Raw genomic sequence first — 19210 nt, 5'->3', positions numbered from 1 at the left:
AAGAACAGAGGTTGCGGAGTTTGGGGCTTTTTAGTTTTTTTTGGGGGGGGAGGAAGGTGTGCAGGGAAAAGGCAAGATGATAAGAAGTGTGCAGGATTACACTGCGTGTGGGGAAATGTAGATACAAAGAGGTTTCTCTCTCTTTTTCTCTCCCTCTTGAAAACCCGGGACATGAGGTCATCCAACAAAGCTGGTTGTTTGGGGAGTTCAGGACAGAACACAAAACCCCACTCTTTACCACTAAATCAGAGCAAACGGCAGTCCATGGGAAACCCAAATTGCTGTTTGTTCTGATTCAGCATTGAAGAGCGGGTTTTTTGTGCGGAAAGCGCCAGGGCAATAAAGAAAATATTAAACTTTGGAGGAAATGCAAAATGTTAAAAAATAAATTTGGGAGTCCTCAGCTCAGAAAAATGTAGCAACGTTTCTGGATGAAATGTGTTTCAAAGTGTGGACACGGAATTTAAATGCGCATTTTGGGATAAGATGCATTCACGTACCTGTTTAAGTACAAATTTAATTATGAAGTTTCGTAAGCATTAAAAAAAGAAAATCCAGCCAACCAGATAAGGATGTAAGAAGAGGATTGCTGGATCAGGTCCATCCAGCAGCATCCTCTCATTGTGGCAAACCTGAAGCCCAGGAGAAGCAATATTTAGTGGCATCCTGCATTGAAAATGGTAGAGATTCAGACAGTCCTGGGAACTGGACTTCAGTGAGGAACAAAATGGGCGAGGTTGCCCCACAAGAGCTGAAACCCAAAAGATGGAAAACATCAGAGGCAAAAGTGGATTCAATTATTTAAGTAGGATGCACAATTGGAGCAGTTATAATTTTTGGAGTAGGAATGGATGAGGGTGGGGGAGAAATCCAATCTGTTTAATGCAAACCAACCTACTTTGCACTTCCAGAACTAAAGGCAAGAATTGAAAGGCAGCTGTCCTTTGAAACTGGCACTCTTCTGAATTTTGGGATGCAGTTCCAAAACCTGTGTGCAAGGAGCATATCCTAAGGGAGGGCAATGGATATATTAGTGAGAACAAAGCATAGAAATACATAATATTCGGGAAGATTGTGTGCAAAAAAAATCCATATATTAGGAGAAACACAGGCAAAAAAAATTTGTGCAAATGTTCGTTTGAGGGATTTAAAAGACACTCCAGAAATGGGATGAACAGAATTTAAGAAGCTGAGAAAAGCCAGAACTGACAGGTTCATTCACTGCGCCTTAAAGCACAGGAGTGCTGAGAATAATCCTGGTTCACAGCGCCAAAAATGTCCAGACAAAGAGCCCTGCGTAATTTGTTTGCTGTCAAATAACCACCTGAATGTGGGATTCAAAGGAAGCCAAATGAAACTGCCACAGGCTTTGTTCCTTTGCCCCAGGGAATGCTGGGAATTGCCATTCCGTGGTGCGGAATGATCTCCGCCATGGAATTCTCAGCACCCTCGCGGAACTGCGATTCTCGGAATTGTTTGGAGGAAGCCATTAATAACAGAGGAACGAAGCGTAAGTTTGACAAGATGTGGAGAGAGGCCTGTTGTGATTTGTGCGGGACGGTTACTTCTCGCAGGTATTTAGCTTGGACCTCGGACCAGGTTGCATCAGCTGAATGGATTTTTACCGTTTCACCATTCTGTTCTTTAGATGGTTTTTGCACCTCCCTTTGCACAAACCGCAGGGCTGCTTGCAACAAGGCAAAATGGGTAGAAATCCATAAAAATGACCTGCAAAAACACATCACAACAAAACGACAGAATAGCCATTGCTAATACAGTGGTACCTCAGGTTACAGACGCTTCAGGTTACAGGCGCTTCAGGTTACAGACTCCGCTAACCCAGAAAGAACGCTTCAGGTTACGAACTTTGCTTCAGGATAAGAACAGAAATCGTGCTCTGGCAGCACAGCGGCAGCGGGAGGCCCCATTAGCTAAAATGGTGCTTCAGGTTAAGAACAGTTTCAGGTTAAGAACGGACCTCCAGAACGAATTAAGTTCTTAACCCGAGGTACCACTGTAGTAGCAGCAGCAGCGATCAAGTATCTTCTCCTAACACCTTCCAAAAAAGAGAAATCCTAAATAACCATCTGAGACTATAGCAGGATGGGGGCGAGGCACAGCTCAAGAGGAAGGGAGTTCCACATACAAGGAGCCATCACTGAAAAGGCCCTTTCCTGGCCTTCCAACACCAGGAACCTGATAGCGAGGAGGAACCAGCAGAAAGGACTCGTCTTCTGATCTTAGCACGAGCAGGAGAATACTTGACCCAAAGTTCATAGATACAGTCGTACCTGGGTTTTCGAACAGCCTAGTTCTTGAACGTTTTGGCTCCCAAACAATTGAAACCCGGAAGTGACTGTTCCAGTTTGCGAACTATTTTTGGAAGCCGAATGTCCGACGGGGCTTCCTGCAGCCAATCAGAAGCTGCACTTTGGTTTTCAAACGTTTTGGAAGTTGAACGGATTCCATTCGACTTCCAAGTTACGACTGTATTTCCCCCTCCTAACTTTGGCTGCGAATCCAGATGGCATGCAATATTAAGAGTATATAGGAATAGGAATAATTTATTATTGGCCAAGTACATTTTCCAACATACTTGGAATTTGTTTCGGCTACATTGCAATGTAAACATACAGACACTGTTCCTCTCACAATACAAAGAAGCAAAGAAACCCCACCCATATTTTACCTCCCCTTAAGCTATACAACTACGAATTTAACAATTTAATGGCACAAGGGAAAAAAACTATTCTTGTGCCTGACCGATTTTGTATATGAAGTCCTGTAGCGACGTCCAGATGGAAGTAAATCAAGCAGATGATGACCGGGATGTAAAGGATCTGCTACAATTCTCTCTGCTCTCTTCCTAACTCGGGTAGCATAAATTGTCTCTATTGAAGGCAAGCTAACACCAATTACCCTTTCTGCAATTCTTACAGCTCGTTGGAGCCTTTTCTTGTCTCTCTTGGAGGCTGTACCATACCAAGCTGTTATAGAATTACAGAGAACAGTTTCAATGATATGTTGCGTTGGTTGGGTTTTCCTTTCTTTTTCCTTTCCATGTCTTCCTGAAACTGAACGAAAACATGGAACCAAGTGGAAGAATGGCTTGCTTATAACCTCTTGAAAATGTAGATCTTCTACGTCCCCCCTGAGGCTGACGGGTAGCGGTTGTGATGGGCGATGCCTGGTTGTATCCGTCACCATACTTAATGAGACATGATTGATCTAAGCGGTTATGACACAGCCGAAGTCCGGCTCTAAACTTGGCTCTCCCCATCTGGGGACTTGCCACTGGGCAGTGGAGCGGGAGGGAGAAAGGCCCGTTTCTCCTGCACACACTCCAAAGGGACAAGAAAAGAGAGGTCCCTCTGAACGCAGAAGACCTTCCTATCAACATAGGAGTCCTTGGAGCCCCCCGACGGCCACGCACGCTTGGCGAGAAACGCCATTACGGCTCACTGAGCTCCAGTTTGTACTTGCACTTCACGAATAATCCTTTCTGAAAGGATCCGTGACCTCCCATGGAAGCTGGAAACCAGGTTAGATTCAGCGTTGTGAAGAAATGAAGTACGTGGAAGGCAGGATGCTACATGGAGGAAGGGCCATAGCTCAGCGGCAAAGCAGACGCTTTGTAGGCAGAAGGTCACGAGTTCAACCCTGGGCATCTCCCAAGAAGGGCAGAGTTAGGGGGGCATATGCCCTACTTTACAGAGAGCAGTCCTCTATCTGAAGGACCATCTTGTCTGGTATAATATGGGAAGGAGAGCTGGTGTGTGTGTGTGTGTGTGTGTGTGTGTGTGTGTGTGTAATTTTTATTAAATTTTCTGTTTTACAATTTAAAATATTCATTTAAACAACCTTAAAATATCAATTACTTCCCCTCCTCTCTTTCCATGGTTCATTCCTCCCCCCCCCCGCAAAATGCGTTCCTGGCAGCGTTTGCACAGGGGTGACAACTTGAATAAAATATTGGGGGGCCCAGGTGAGTCCCGCCCTGCATAATTGATCACACGATGCGGCACATTTGAATAGCAATGCCCATCAACTTTGGAGGGCCACGGCCCCCTCAAATCTTTTGCTGGGGACACCAAAGGGACTCCGGCCCCAGAGGCAGAGCTAGCTCCTCCGGCATGTCCAACATGTCGTGCACCCAGGTCGGGGCCAGCTGCCTGCGGGGCGAGTGCCAAGCATCCCAGGGGGGGGCCGCCCACAGTGAGCGTCCCAGGGGGGCGTCATGGCGATGCCACCCTTCCCTCAGGGATGACACCCAGGGCGGGCTGCAGCTACCACACCTTGCTTCTTCTGCCTGTGCTCAGCCCCTAGGAGTTGGGTCCTAGGCTCAGCGCTGCTGATTCCCCTCCCCCTGAGCCCCTCCCCCTCTCCCTCCTAGTAAGCAAGCGCTCAATCTATCGGAGCCTGTCTTCACAGGCAGGGGAAGTCCCCAACTCACAGAGGGTTCGAGACCCATCGGCTACCCTCACCTGGTTAGCCGACCTGTTGAAGCCGTTCCAGGGATGCGACTGCTGTCGCTTGTTGATGGCTTCTAGGAGCCACAGGTGAGAGCTGAGTGCAGGGTGGCGACCGCAGGTGGACAAGCTACCCCAGAATGTGCCCCCCACCAGGGGTACTACCCCTTCCCTTACTCCCCATATACCCCAGCCCCTAGGTATGAGTAACATTTTAATCGGGCGGTGTCTGTGCATGCCACTCTGGCTTCTTAAGAGAGAGGGAGTATTTAAGAAGAGTTTGGATTTGATATCCCACTTTATCACTACCCAAAGGAGTCTCAAAGCGGCTCACATTCTCCTTTCCCTTCCTCCCCCACGACAAACACTCTGTGAGGCGAGTGGGGCTGAGAGACTTCAGAGAAGTGTGACTAGCCCAAGGTCACCCAGCAGCTGCATGTGGAGGAGCGGAGACGCGAACCCGGTTCCCCAGATTACGAGTCTACTGTTCTTAACCGCTAAGGTGCGATGAATTCAAGACCTCACTTTCCTTTCCTGTCTGACCAACAGATTTTGAAGAGCAGTATAAAGGGGAACTTTAAATCTGTGGCGGCGGCTGTCCCTTCTGAAATGCCCTTCCTTGGGAGCAGAGGCAGAGGTTGTCCTGCTGGCGGGAGTCTTTCCCCCTCCTCCTCCTCCTTCTCCTTCATCAGCATCGCATGCGCGTTCTGACCTAGACCCAGGATCAGCCGGCTGCAGGGGGATAGCATTCGCCCCCATTTATTTGGGAAACAAGAGGGGGCGGCAGAGGCAAGCCATGCTGCCGACGAGCGCCTGGAGAGCTCCTCAAATGAATCACCCTCGCCCCTCCGCTGATCTCCATTCATTTGCGCCTTCGGGGCTGCAGGAGTTGAGCACTTTTACACCACCTAATTAGATAACTGCCACGGAGATAAACAGCCCGATATTCTTTTTAGCAAGGTATCATCAAACAAGATGGAGAACTGGTGCCACCTGCAAAAGAGGTAGGGTCACTTGGAATCCCCCCCCCCAAACTCTTCCTTTTTCTTTTTCTAACCTTTATCTCTCCCAATCATCTCTTGTCTCATGGCAAACTCTGCTGTCCTGTTTGCAGGGTCCACATGGACAAATGTGGCATTTCTTGCCCTGTTGCTGCTGCTGCTGCTGCTGCTCTCTCCCTCTTCCACTGAGAAATCTGATATCCAACCAAAGGGCTACTTATGCAAAGGTGAGAGGGGAAGCGAAGGAAGCATTTTAGACATGCTCAGAGGTACTCTTGTTGTCATAATTTTTATTAATTTTTCATTAATAACATTCCAATTAATCACATATCTTGCCACATCACAACACACAAATATTAAAGCCAATTATACATTCCAAATTAAGGCCATTTATACATTCTGAATTAAACAATTTAAAGAGGGATTCCCATGTTCTGGCTAGTAGGAGAAGGGTTTTTTTATTCTTGTTCCTGAGGTTTTTCTCTGTTGTTTATTCCCAATATCACATCCCGATCTTAACCCATGTCATATTTTTGTCTATTTAAATGATTTGCATCCCACCTTTCTCCCAAAAACCTCACGGGCGGCACACGTGGTTTGTCCGCTCCCCGTCTTATCCTCACAACAACCCTGTAGGGTAGGCTAAGAGAAAGCAACCGGCCCAGGGTCTTCGTGGCCGAGTGGGGATTTGTGTAGAGGAAATGAGGAGCGGGAGAACCACACAAACCACCACGAGCTCCTTGGAGGAAAAGGTGGCCTATAAACGCAAGAAATAAATAAATAATCAGTCTGGAAAGAAGGAGGGAGCTGACAGCCAGTGTCGTGCCATTGGATGGGTTATACATAAGGGAGGGTGAGTAGCTAGATGGGGCACTGTATGAGAGAAGACAGAGGTTGGTGAGGCAGTGCCCCTTCCAGTCTCAGGGGAAGCTCAAGACATTTTGCTGCCTGAGGCAAGAGACAAGATGGTACCCTCTCCCAAGGCGCATGCAGAAGCCAATTGGACCAGTGGTTGAATCCTGCTCCAATATACTGGCGACAGGACAGTGTCTTCCACTGCACTTGAGGGCAGCAGGCTAGTGTAGGGGACACAGGGCAGACCACTGGCCACTCATAGTGTGGTGTAGTGGTTAAGAGCGGCGGACTCGTAATCTGGTGAACCGGGTTCGCGTCTCCGCTCCTCCACATGCAGCTGCTGGGTGACCTTGGGCTAGTCACACTTCTCTGAAGTCTCTCAGCCCCACTCACCTCATAGAGTGTTTGTTGTGGGGGAAGAAGGGAAAGGAGAATGTTCACCGCTTTGAGACTCCTTCAGGTAGTGGTAAAGCGGGATATCAAATCCAAACTCTTCTTCTTCTTCATACAGTGGCAGAGCTAGCCGCTCGGGTGCCTGGTGCGGGGTGTGTGTGTCCTGCAGCCAGGGGCCGGGCGATCCCCCCATGGGGGCGGGACAAGCCTATCCGATGCTTGGAGCCTCTCCGCCACCTCTCCCTCAGCTTGAAAAATGGAGCCCTTAAAAAAAAAAAACCAACTCATTTTGTCACACACACCCCTCAGTGATGACACCCAGGGCAGGCCACACACCCCGCACCCCCTTCCTCCACCACTGCATTCATAGCTCTGCCCACTGCCCCCATCTTAGCACCCGCCACCTGAGGCAGCTGCTACCTTGTGGGGCCAGCCCTGACTCTCCTGAAAGTGCTAAAGGACTCTGTTGTTTTCTATCGCTCTGCAGATTTGGGGGTTGGCCATGTCTAGCGATTGATCCCCCCAGCAAAACAACCTCTATCTTTGTTTAAAGGTCACTCCGGACCACAAAGCAGCCCTTCTAGTCTCTCTGCCCTATTAAATCGCCCTCTCCCCTTCTCTGACTGACAAGTCTGGCCTCCCACTGTGGTCTCCCTGCAACAGAATCCAGCGGGCCCTCAGGCTAGTTTTACATTATCACTGAAGTGATGAAATTAACAGTGGAGGAACATGATGGTGAAGAGAACCAGAGGCCAAAATCTTTTATACATGAGCTGCATACATGTTAACCACAATTTCACCTTCTCCACGGTCTCGGCCGGGAGAGATCCAGGCAGGTGGAAGGATACGTAAAAGTAAAATAAAAAAAATAAATTAGATTTGTTTTTTGTTTTGTTTTTTTACAAACAAACAAACAAAAAGTTTCTAGCGGTGGAATGGGCACTCAGCAACTGGATTTAGCTTGTTGAGGATTCTGGTCCACAATTGAAACAATTTGGTTTTAGGTTCAAGACAGAGTCACAGAAGGCGTCCAGTATGTCGAGCCAATGCCACTGGGGAGAGCATCTGCTGTGTGACACTTTTCCCAGAGATCATTTTAATACAAAACAGAAGTAGGACAAGGACAGAGCCCAGGGGGGGCATCTTTGGCAAAACAGTTGCTAGACAGATTTCTGGATCAGAAGGCCAAATCTGATCAACCTCCCTGTTTCCTAAAAATGCTGCATACTTGTGGGTCTTTGAGTTTGCTGGCAGGCTGCAAACCCCTGCCAGACTATTCCATGGGCAGGCAAACTAAGGCCCGGAGGCCGCATCCAGGCCAATCACCTTCTAAATCCGGGCCGCAGACGGTCCAGGAATCAGCGTGTTTTTACATGAGTAGAATGTGTCCTTTTATTTAAAATGCATCTCTGGGTTATTTGTGGGGCATAGGAATTGGTTCATTCCCCCCCCCCCAAAAAAAATAGTTCGGCCCCCCATAAGGTCTGAGGGACAGTGGACTGGCCCCCTGCTGAAAAAGTTTGCTGACCCCGAGACTATTCCATGGGGCTTAAAACCGCGTTAGGATCATAATACATAATAAAGGTGTTTGGTGTTTCCCTTGAGAGTGGTGAAACTTACCATCCAATGGGGACTGTGGGGAGCTGATTAATGCGTTGCAAAGAATCTGTTCTTTGCCCAAAGCTACCTGGTATGGAAGTGAGAGTTGGACCATAAAGAAGGCTGATCGCCAAAGAATGGATGCTTTTGAATTATGGTGCTGGAGGTGACTGTTGAGAGTCCCATGGACTGCAAGAAGATCAAACTTATCCATGCTTAAAGAAATCAGCCCTGAGTGCTCACTAGAAGGACAGATCCTGAATTTGAGGCTCCAGTACTTTGGCCACCTCATGAGAAGAGAAGACTCCCTAGAAACGACCCTGATGTTGGGAAAGATGGAGGGCACAAGGAGAAGGGGACGACAGAGGATGAGATGGTTGGACAGTGTTCTCGAAGCGACTGGCATGAGTTTGGCCAAACTGCCAGAGGCAGTGAAGGATAGGCGTGCCTGGCGTGCTCTGGTCCATGGGGTCACAAAGAGTCGGACACGACTGAACGACTGAACAACAACAACAACCTGGTCCAAAGAACTGGAGTTTGCTTCGAGAACTGCTAAGATGTTGTGAGAGAGAGAAAGCTGAGATTTCGCTATGCTCTGCAATGGCTGATGCTTTGGGTGTAGAGCTGATGGAATAGCCCTTTCTTTGAATGCAGGTGCTGCCTTATACCTAATCAAGCCATCGCCCCATGACCTAGCTCAGTACTGTTGACACGGGCTGGCAGCATCTCCCCAGAGATTCAGACAGGGCTCTTAACTAGAGATGCCATGGATGGATCTTGAGATCTTCTGCATGCATGGTAGATCCTTCCTTCCTGAGCTATGATGTGTGGCGACAGAGCAGCATTGACCCAGCCCACTTGCTTGCACACAACGCTATTGAATATGTTTGCTTGCTTTCAATTACAGCTGAGCTGAATTTTCTCAAGACGTTTTGTTTGGTTTTGAGGAAATGCTTAGGCTTTTTCTTCTCTCTCTCTCTCCCCCCCTCTCCCCCCCTGACCTTAAGCCCACTTTTCAGAATCTTCTCCAAATATTCTCCCATTGTTTTTTTGGGGGGGAAGGGTGCAACTGAGGGGTTCAGAGATCCTTAACAACTCAGTTGGTTAGAGCGTAGTGCTGAAAATGCCAAGGTTGCAGGTTCGATCCCTGCACGGGACAGCTGCATATTCCTGCATTGTAGGGGGTTGGGCTAGATGATCCTCAGGACGCCTTCCAACTCTACAATTCTGTGGTTTTATGATCCAATCTGGCTGCAGCAGGAAACACTGTTCACCTTCCACCAAAGACCACCTTGTTCACTTGTCTGCTGTGGTGAAATTATGTGACTAATTACATGCATTACGTCATCATTACGTTATCCCTGCCCATTCATTTCCGTTACAGCCATGGGATCAATAAGTAAACACTGGCAACTTCTAGTCCTGTTTTCTTTTCCCATCAGAATTCTCTGAAATGCCTGCCTTCAAGATGGCGTCCAGCTCAAAAATATCCTCCTATTCTCTGTGGGGTTCATTTATATGTACACCGTTTAGAAATGCGAATGATTAAGCGGCATATAAATGCCTGGAATAAACAATTAAGGTGCTATGGTTCTGGACTGCTGACACAAGTGTTCATTTCTTATTCTTCTGCACATGCCCGTTGTCTCATAACACAAGTTCTCCAGGTGACATACGGCAACTAGGCTTAACTAGAATTTGTGGGGAATATCCGGGCAGCAGGTGCTTTCTCGAATCTATATCCGAAGTTTATTTCCTTAAAGCTGGGGAGAGAGAGAGAGAGAGAGAGAGGGAGAAATCTGATTTCTTAATACTGTTGAGCAGAGCTTGAATAACCGCTGGACCTGTGCCTGCTCGCATCTTGAAGAAATAACCCCTTTTGTGTGTGTGTCCAACTGAGAAGTCAACTCTTGAATTCTCATGCAAGATAACGTTTTGGCAGCGCTCTGGCTCGGCTAATGTGCACCATCTGTAGCTCTGACATCGAGGGCTTTTGATGTTCAAGAGTCATGAAATGCACTCCGCTGACTGTGGAGCTGTGTCTGAAATAATAGCCGGCACCCTGGCAGATGATGAAAACCTTCCTGAGCTCTCCCCCTTAAGCTGGGCTCCACCAGCAGATGAGAGAAGCAGCAACGCCGGATAATTATTTGGGGCTGCCCAGCCGAGACTCAAGGGTCATTTCACATAAGCTGGGAATGGGAACTTGTTCTTCCGGGGCAGCTCCTCCAGACGGCATCATTCATCACGATTTGCTTGCACAAAGCTTACACGGAGGTCAGATTAGAGTCAGTCTTTATTGAGCATTCATTAGCGGTTAGATGCCAAGGATCATTCATCTTGTTTTGCTTGCAAGGCATTCATACGCCTTTCCTTTAGTCACTTGTTCATCCCGTGCTTTTCAGTGCAGTTCTGCCTCACTTTCCAGACTCACCCTCAAATCCAGTTTATCTGTTGAGCCCTTCTGAAAGCAGTGTGGTGTAGCGGTTAGAGCGTTGGGCTAAGACCTGGCAGACCAGGGTTAAAATCCCCCACTCGGCCATGAAGCACACTGGGTGACTTGGAGCCAGTCACAGTCTCTCAGCCGAGCATTCCTCACAGGGGTGTTGGTGTGGGAATGCTTAGGAGTGTGGATGATGATATATTACTTTATATATCTCATCCCAGCTTGTATTAACAAGCTCCAAACTTAGCAGAGTTCCATTCCCTTTCTAAAACACAGCAGAGACGGTTGCATAGGCTTGCTAAAGCCTCTATAAGAAATATATATTCCTGGTATATTCCCCTTCTTCCCTCTTAAAAGTAAAGAGACAACACAGTACTGTTTATAAGATATAAAAGAGTTTACTTACAGGCAGCCTGAGTTACAGCATACAGTCTCAGAAAGGCAGGCAGGCTTAGATAAATGTATTTACATGTAGAAGCTAACTCCATAAGGGAGGAAAGCCTCTTTATGCTCTCTTGGCTGAAGCCAAGAGAGCATCTTCTCCTAAGATGCTGCTTGTTCAAAAGACGATGCAAAAGAGAAAGATGGGGTCTGCTTCCTGTGGTTTTGTGTAAACCTCCCCAGGTGAAACCACACCCATCTCCAGTTACATAGAGGAAGTTGTCTCAGTCCAGGTAAACAGGAAGTTAAGGCTGGAGGACTGAGACACCTTCATGTCCACTCTAGCAATGTTGTGTTTGACTGCTCTGTGTTTACATCCCACAGTTGGAGAGGATAAAATGGTGCTGGTGGTGAACTTTGCACACCACCTTGAGCTCCTTGTTCATAATGAAGAAACCACTTTAACGGCGGAAAGTTCTTGGTATGTGCCTGAATCCTTCAAAATACTAACAGTCCAGAGTTTCATGAGATGTGGTCAGAGGGACTTCCTGCCTCACGTCATTGGCTGGCAAGGGGTGGTGGGCGGGGAGATTTACTTCACAATGATGTCATGTCCTGTGTCTCACGGGTTCCTCCTCACGGACAAACGAGAGCGTCAGAGTGGTGGCGCTTTGTGAGTGTCAAGCAGAGACTCAAAAGACCTCGGTTCAAATCCTGACTCACTGAGGCCAATCACTTGCCTCTCAAACTTAGCCTGCCTCACAGGGTTGCTCTGAGGATTAAATGTGGGAGAGATAGGGAAGAAACATGGGCACCATAATGTTTATTTTATTTTATTTTATTTTATCTATTTATTTAATTTATGAATCGCTTCCCATGAGGCATCCTGAAGCTATTTACAAAACAATAAAAGTGTACATAAAACAGTCACATATATTTAAAAAATAAATAAATCTAAAATTTGCACATATAAAAACAAAGGCTTACATCCTTTGAAATTCACACGTCTTCAAATTTCGCAGCGCGGTTCTCCAGCTAAGTAACTTGTGCAAATTTATATGTACTAGGGCAAAGTGTGCATTAAAATGTGCTATATTACAGGAAAACGTTTTGCAAAGAATGTACGTATCGGGCAAAGGTGCAAGCAGAAATGTGTCTATTAGGACAAACTACCACTGAAATGCTGATGGACTTTCATGCGGACTTTTTTTTTTTTTAATTGCAAACTGGTGTGGAAATGTGGAGAACTGAAGAATGGAAAAATGAAAAATGAAGGAAAACTGATAGATTTTACCTTCCCTCGCCAGGAGAGAGAGAGAGAGAGAGAGAGAGAGAGAGAGAGAGAGAGAGAGAGAGAGAGATTTAAAAGCCCCTGCTTTTAAATTTTTAGATGTGGATTTACCGTATTTTTCCATGTATAAGACTAGGTTTCCCCCCCTAAAAATAATGTCAAAAATTAGGGGGGGGGGGCGTCTTATACACTGATACGTCTTCCCCCCATTTTCTTAAATCTGAGTCCCCGAAAATATACTGGGTCCCCGTCTTATACACGGGGTGTCTTATAGACGGAAAAATACGGTAATGTTGAATTGCATCCTGTCCTGCTGATGAGCAGCTGGTGAAAATTCTCTCTCTCTCTCTCTCTCTCTCTCTCTCTCTCTCTCTCTCTCTCGGCTCAAAGCATAGGCAGGGATATATCCATGTCTGAGATGTGCATCGTACCGTTCTTCTAATTGTAGTTTTATGCATGCCCACTCCATTCCCATCAATGACAGAGTTGTACTAGCATTAGCCCCGGAGGCAACGAATAACTAGTGGGCAGTTTAATCGGAAGGAAAGGGGGGAAATAAAATTAATGTAGCATGCGGGAGGTTTGGGCAGAGTGTTTTGCTCATCTTTATTGTGCAAAGCTGGGTCATGTTTATTTTGCAGGTTTGGGAAGAAAAGGTTAAACAGGCCCCAAACCTATACAGTTTTAGCCACATATGTTTTGCCCCCTTCCAACGCCCCCTTCTGATGCCATTGTATCAACACGGGCTCATTTTTTATAGCGAGGCTCGAGTTGAACAGAGATGCCAACGTTTGTCTGCATCGATTTCATTCTCTCATCATCGAATTCTAGAGTTGGAGGGGACCCCAAGGGTCATCTAGTCCATTGCTGTTTCTCGAGGCTCAGGTGGCCTCGGTGGGGCACAGTGCTTTCCATCCGCTTTGGCTGATAGCCCAGCTGCTCCCCTGTCTGGACAGGGGCAGCCAAACTACTGCTGTCTATCATGCTTTGGTAACCTCTAGGTTAGATTACTGCAGCCATGCCCAAACTCGACCCTCCAGCTGTTTTGGGACTACAACTCCCATCATCCCTAGCTAACAGGACCAGTGGTCAAGGATGATGGGAATTGTAGTCCCAAAACAGCTGGATGACTGAGTTTGGGGGTGCCTGCATTACTACAACATATTATGTTTCTTCTTCTTTTCTTTCTTCTCTTTGGCGATCCCTCGTAGCCGAGTAAGATTGTCTTCCATAAACACGGTTTTAACAATGAGTCCCTAAGTGACTGTGGAGGCCAATTCTGGATCCACAAGTCCTTCCACAGTGGGGGACATTGGTTTCCAGGCGGGAGTTGATCACGGCATGGATTCGGAAACTTCAGCTAGTGCAGAATTTGACAGACAGGTTGCTCACCAGGATAAGATGGTTTGAGCATATTACACCGATCTTGGCCCAACTGTACTACCTGCCAGTGAGTTTCCAGGCCCAATTCAAAGTGCTGGTTTTAACCTGTAAAGCTAGAAACAAATGAAGGCCACAATACCTCAAGGACTACCTCTCTTCATATGAACCTGCCTGCACCCTGTGATCAACATCTGAGGCCCTTCTTCATGTGTCTCCTTCATGAGAGGTCTGGATGGGGGCAAAACGAGAACAGGCCTTTTCTGTGTTGGCCCCCCTCTCCTGATGTAGGCTTGGATTCCAAAACCTTCCTTGTGAATGTGAAGTAACTATAAGTATCTTTTTTCATTACCAATGGGACTTTTGTGTGTTTTATTGTACCTTTTTAAAGTAACGCTAGCAGTGTGTGAATGAGACAAACGATGGGGGTACAGTTACGGTAGCTCTACAAAGCTCCGAGATTTCTAAAACTTTGCTGAATATACACAATATGAACTATAAGCCAACCAATTTTATTTCTAAAACCTGTAAGTTAGGGGGACCTGCAAGAGAGGCCATTCCAGAGAATAAGATCTGAGCTCATTCCCACCCTACCCCTAATTTGGGCTGGGTTACGGTGGTGGCAATAGATGCTTCCCAAGTTCATCATGTGGAAATAAGTGCAGGATTGGGTCTGTAGTGCCATCCGCCAATATTTATGGGCACAGTCTGTGGCCAAGGAGAAGAAAGCAACCACTCAGCTGCATCTGTGCAAGGACATTTTGAGCCATGGTCAGGTGACTCCCAGTTTTGTGCTGATTGGCTTTGCCCATGTCAGCTGACTCCCAGCTGCCTGCTGATTGGTTCTGCCTTAATTGCACCTCTTGGACTCCTTCCTATGCTGCTAATTCCCTAGGAACAACACCAGCTTACTTGTTCGCTTTGGTTCTTCAGTCTTTCTACCTGTGCACATGCTTCTTCTATTTGCCACATTTTCAGCCTGTCCAAATGGCCACGAAAAATCCAGGGACCAACCCACATCTGGGGCCATAGATGGTCAACTTTGACAATTATTAGTTTGGCATGAAGTCAAGGGGGCAGCTCAAGGGGGTGAACAAAAAAATACACAGTGGGGCAATGAGAGCCGGCAAAACTGGGCCATTTCTTATTTCTGAATCAGCCCCCATTCCCCGAGAGTTCTCTCTTGACGTGATCAATATGACAGGTTTTGTGTGTTTGCCCCCCGCTCAGCTCCATTTATTTTTAATGTCTAGCGCCGAGTGTTTTTGTCAGGAAGATGTTGCAATCTAGACTGTGTACTCAATGAACAATTTATCTTGTCTGGGAACAAATTAACCAAAGTAAGCAATTAGTGGGAGTACTCAACCAATCGCAATGCTCAATCTCTCTCTCTCTCTCTCTCTCTCTCTCTCTCTCTCTCTCTCTGTGTGTGTGTGTGTGTGTGTGTGTGTGTGTTGTTGTTGCCGTTGTCTCCACTGCAGTGTCGAAAACCGTTGCGGCACAGGGGCTAGAGGAACTGAAGATGGGTTCAGAATGCCTATTTAGCCGTCAAAAATCATTGGTCAGCCTTCTCCAAGTCACTAGCCCCCAGCGTCTTTGCAAGGATACAGTGGGATGATAGTATGATACTAACCTCTGAGCTCCATGGGGGAAGGGAAGAGTCTGGAAGTATTCCGGGCTAGCCCAAGAGACCTTGCTGACTGATTTTTGCTGATTTGAAGGCTTTTGCAAGTGAAAAGACATTTTGGGAAAGGTTTTTCCAAGATGCTTCTTTCCGCTGCAGAGAAAAGATTCCGGGTCATTAAAAGAGTCAAATACTAACCTGGCAGGGGAGACACCATGATCATGAAGGAGGTTTTCCTCAATGTGAAGCTCATCCGTTGCACTGCGGGGGTGCTGACCCCTGTGATTTCCCCAAATGTGGGAAAGTGGACTGCATCATTTGTGACAGTGGGGGACTGTATTCGTGCTGTTTAAGGGAGAGAGAGAGAGAGAGAGAGAGAGGAGAGAGAGAAAGAGAGAGAGAGAGAGAGAGAGAGAGAGAGAGAGAGAGAGAGAGAGGATGGCATTGGGATCGCTCTGTGAACTCAGATAAAGTGTCTATTTTTTTCCAGAGAATATTTCCTAATTTTGAAGGGCGAAGGACTGGTTTGCTGTGGAGTGTGTGCCTGCTTGTATGCCCCTTATAATTCGTGTAACACGCATCCTGGCCTACCTTGAGGGCAAGATCCCCCCACCATTCAGTGGCAACGAGGCCACACAATTGCAGGGTGCACACAGCCTCATATTTATGGCGACGTTTCCTTTTTCAGCGCCGGAAAGGTTATTTCAGGCAGGCCTGGAAACCGCGTCATTTGCCACTGAGGCTGCTTTCTATGTTCTTTTAAGCATGACACCAGTCTCTTAAGGACGCGGGTGGCGCTGTGGGTTAAACCACAGAGCCTAGGGCTTGCTGATCAGAAGGTCGGCGGTTCGAATCCCTGCAACGGGGTGAGCTCCCGTTGCTCGGTCCCGGCTCCTGCCAACCTAGCAGTATGAAAGCACATCAAATGCAAGTAGATAAATAGGTACCACTCCGGCGGGAAGGTAAACGGCGTTTCCGTGCGCTACTCTGGTTTGCCAGAAGCGGCTTAGTCATGCTGGCCACATGACCTGGAAGCTGTACGCCAGCTCCCTCTGCCAATAAAGCGAGATGAGCGCCGCAACCCCAGAGTCATCCGCGACTGGACCTAATGGTCAGGGGTCCCTTTACCTTTACCTTTTACCAGTCTCTTAAGTGGAACGAGATGCCAGACGAAATGATCGAGAAGCCAGTTGGGGAGATGAAGGGCCAAAGATGATTCCCGGGACAGCTGTGAATTATTGTTTCCCTATCCGTCGGGTTTCCTTGTGAAGGACGTCGCCCTGGGGGATCCGCATGCCTGACACCTCGCTGCTCGTTTCTCCTTCAAGACATTCATGGACCCCTCCTGAGAGAGGGAGAACAGGAGTGCAAAACATACAACCAATATGTGGGGCTTGGCTGGGGGCAAGGGAAAGTGTGTGGTGGTGGTGGGGTTTAATAAGCCAAAGGGGAGTGGGTGAGAGAAACCTCTCAGCTCACTAACTGATTGGCGTTGCCTTAAAGCTTCGGAAGGAATCTCTGAGAAAGAAGATATGTGTGTGTGTGTGTGTGTGTGTGTGTGTGTGTGTGTACACACACGGTTATTTCATATATATATATATAATGAGTACCTTTGGGACTGTTAAAAGGTATCCTTCTGCAAAACGAAGCCGAGAACATCCGGTAATCTGAATTTATATGAAGGGCATATTGAATTCTGGTGGCCATCTGGTATAAATTGGGGCCGGATCTGTCAGCCGGGCTCTGCCGACTGCCTGATCTCAGAGCATCAGAAGGCTGAGCATTACACTGGCAAGGAAGAGCCCCTCTGTTGTAGCAGTGTAGTGTAGTGTTTAAGAGTGGTAGACTCGTAATCTGGTGAACCGGGTTCGTGTCTCCGCTCCTCCACATGCAGCTGCTGGGTGACCTTTGACCAGTCACACTTCTCTGAAGTCTCTCAGCCCCACTCACCTCACAGAGTGTTTGTTGGGGGGGAGGAAGGGAAAGGAGAATGTTAGCCGCTCTGAGACTCCTTCGAGTAGTGATAAAGCGGGATATCAAATCCAAACTCCTCCTCTTCTTCTTCTTCTTCTTCTTCTTCTTCTTCTTCTTCTTCTTCTTCTTCTTCTAACAGATCACTGCAGCAAGGACAGGGGTTCGAATGTGGCCCACAAAACCCAATGGGAAGACAAGTTGCAGCCCCTCAGCCTTACCTTAAATAACTGGGGTGCTGCGAAGACAAAAGGGGACAGGTGCTCATGGCCCTTCTATAGGACATTGCTTTGGGATCTTCCACCTTCCTGAATAATACGAAGGCCATAACCATCAGCACCAATGGTCAGGGATGATGAGAGCTGTAGCCCAGCAACATCTGGAGAACCACAGGTCCCCCAAACTTTGCACCTATCTATAATTCTGTTTCTATTTATCTTTCTAATTGTTTGTTGTGTTTTTGCGTGAATTCATACAGACGTTTTACGATTAAATCTCATGTTCTGTTTTATATTAATGGTTATCTAGGGATGTTATAGATAAGCCGGCCCAGATGCTTAGAAAGTTTGCATGAGTTTTAATTTGCTTTAGTCTGTTGTGGTTTTAGCTTTCGGTGTGTTTTAAATTATGGCTGGAAATTCTGCAGCAATCATTTCATTGTTTTTATCTTCTTTTTTTTTATTCCACAGCCAAGCGGTGTATAATTTTTATGAAATAAGTAAATAAATAACAAAGAAACAGGCAGGTACTTGCCGATAGTCCTTTTAATGAAGAGGCATTGCCCAAACACCACGGTGCTCCAAAATTCTTGTGTTGCCTGGAAAGTTTCCCTGAAACTTCTTACCACTGGAGAAAGTGTGTGTGTGTGTGTGTGTGTGTGTGTGTGTGTGTGAAACCATGCTCCATGTGACATTTCCATCCTTCACTGCTCTTTGCCGTGACTCATCTTGAAATGTGCAAACTCCCGTATCCTGCTGATCAGCTGGCTCCAGGACAAAGCTGTGGCATCCGGGAAGCAGCTCAGATCAGCCTGCGACATACTCAGCAAATAACATGCAAGCTAAACAAAGCATTTTTTCCCGAGCCAATTTCGAGGGCGACTGGAAGGCAGCGAGCGCGCAGATTAAGTGGCGGTGGTTGTGTGTGTGTGTGCGGGGGGGGGGGAGCACTGCTTACTTTGACAGTTGGCAAGATTCATTACCTGGTGAACTTTAACTATGGGGCCCGGAGGATTGTGGGAATACGTTTTCAGGTGCTCCTGCACCTTGCCGCAGTTTGGTAACCTTCCGCGCTATGCACGGAAGGCAAAAGAGATCCGGCAGAGGTTTGCTGCCTGGATCCCTCCGCGCTAGCAGCAAAGCGCGCCAAAACAGCCTTTGGTAACGGTCGGAGGGAAGTTTCCCGCCCAGAAACTCAACCAGATACAGTGTTGTGATTGGTTAATGATAATGTTATGACGTTGTTCAGTTTACTAATAAAAAGCCCCTGCTCTCTGTAGCGGTGTGTAGAGTGCGCGAGACAAACCAAGAGAGAACATCCGTGCGAGACAAGCCAGAGAGAAAGCGAAAGAGAAACCAAGCCACACAGAGAAGTAGAGCGCAACTCCACCATTGACTGCAGTCTCTTAGTCTCTTATTTCATTTTATTTCTAAGTTTTATTTGGTCGCTTAGTTTTGGCCACCTCTTTTATCCTTTTCCTTTTTGGAACCTCAAGCCTTCTTAACTCCAGAGGAGCCTTCGTGACTCCAAGGAAACCTTCAGGAACCTTCGGAACTCCAAACAACAATCTCACGACCTTCA

General features: G+C 47.2%; 1 non-coding gene across 1 annotated transcript; it reads left to right on the top strand.

The window, feature by feature from the left end:
- Positions 1-15629: 15629 nt before the first annotated feature.
- LOC117056223 lies at positions 15630-15793 on the top strand. The gene has a single exon (XR_004427715.1). It is a non-coding gene; the product is annotated as a U1 spliceosomal RNA (small nuclear RNA).
- Positions 15794-19210: the final 3417 nt, after the last annotated feature.

This window comes from Lacerta agilis, chromosome 12 (assembly GCF_009819535.1).
Source record: "Lacerta agilis isolate rLacAgi1 chromosome 12, rLacAgi1.pri, whole genome shotgun sequence".
NCBI lineage: Eukaryota > Metazoa > Chordata > Lepidosauria > Squamata > Lacertidae > Lacerta > Lacerta agilis.
The sequence above is the reverse complement of the archived record's forward strand: the minus strand, read 5'-3'. Positions and strand labels throughout refer to the sequence as shown.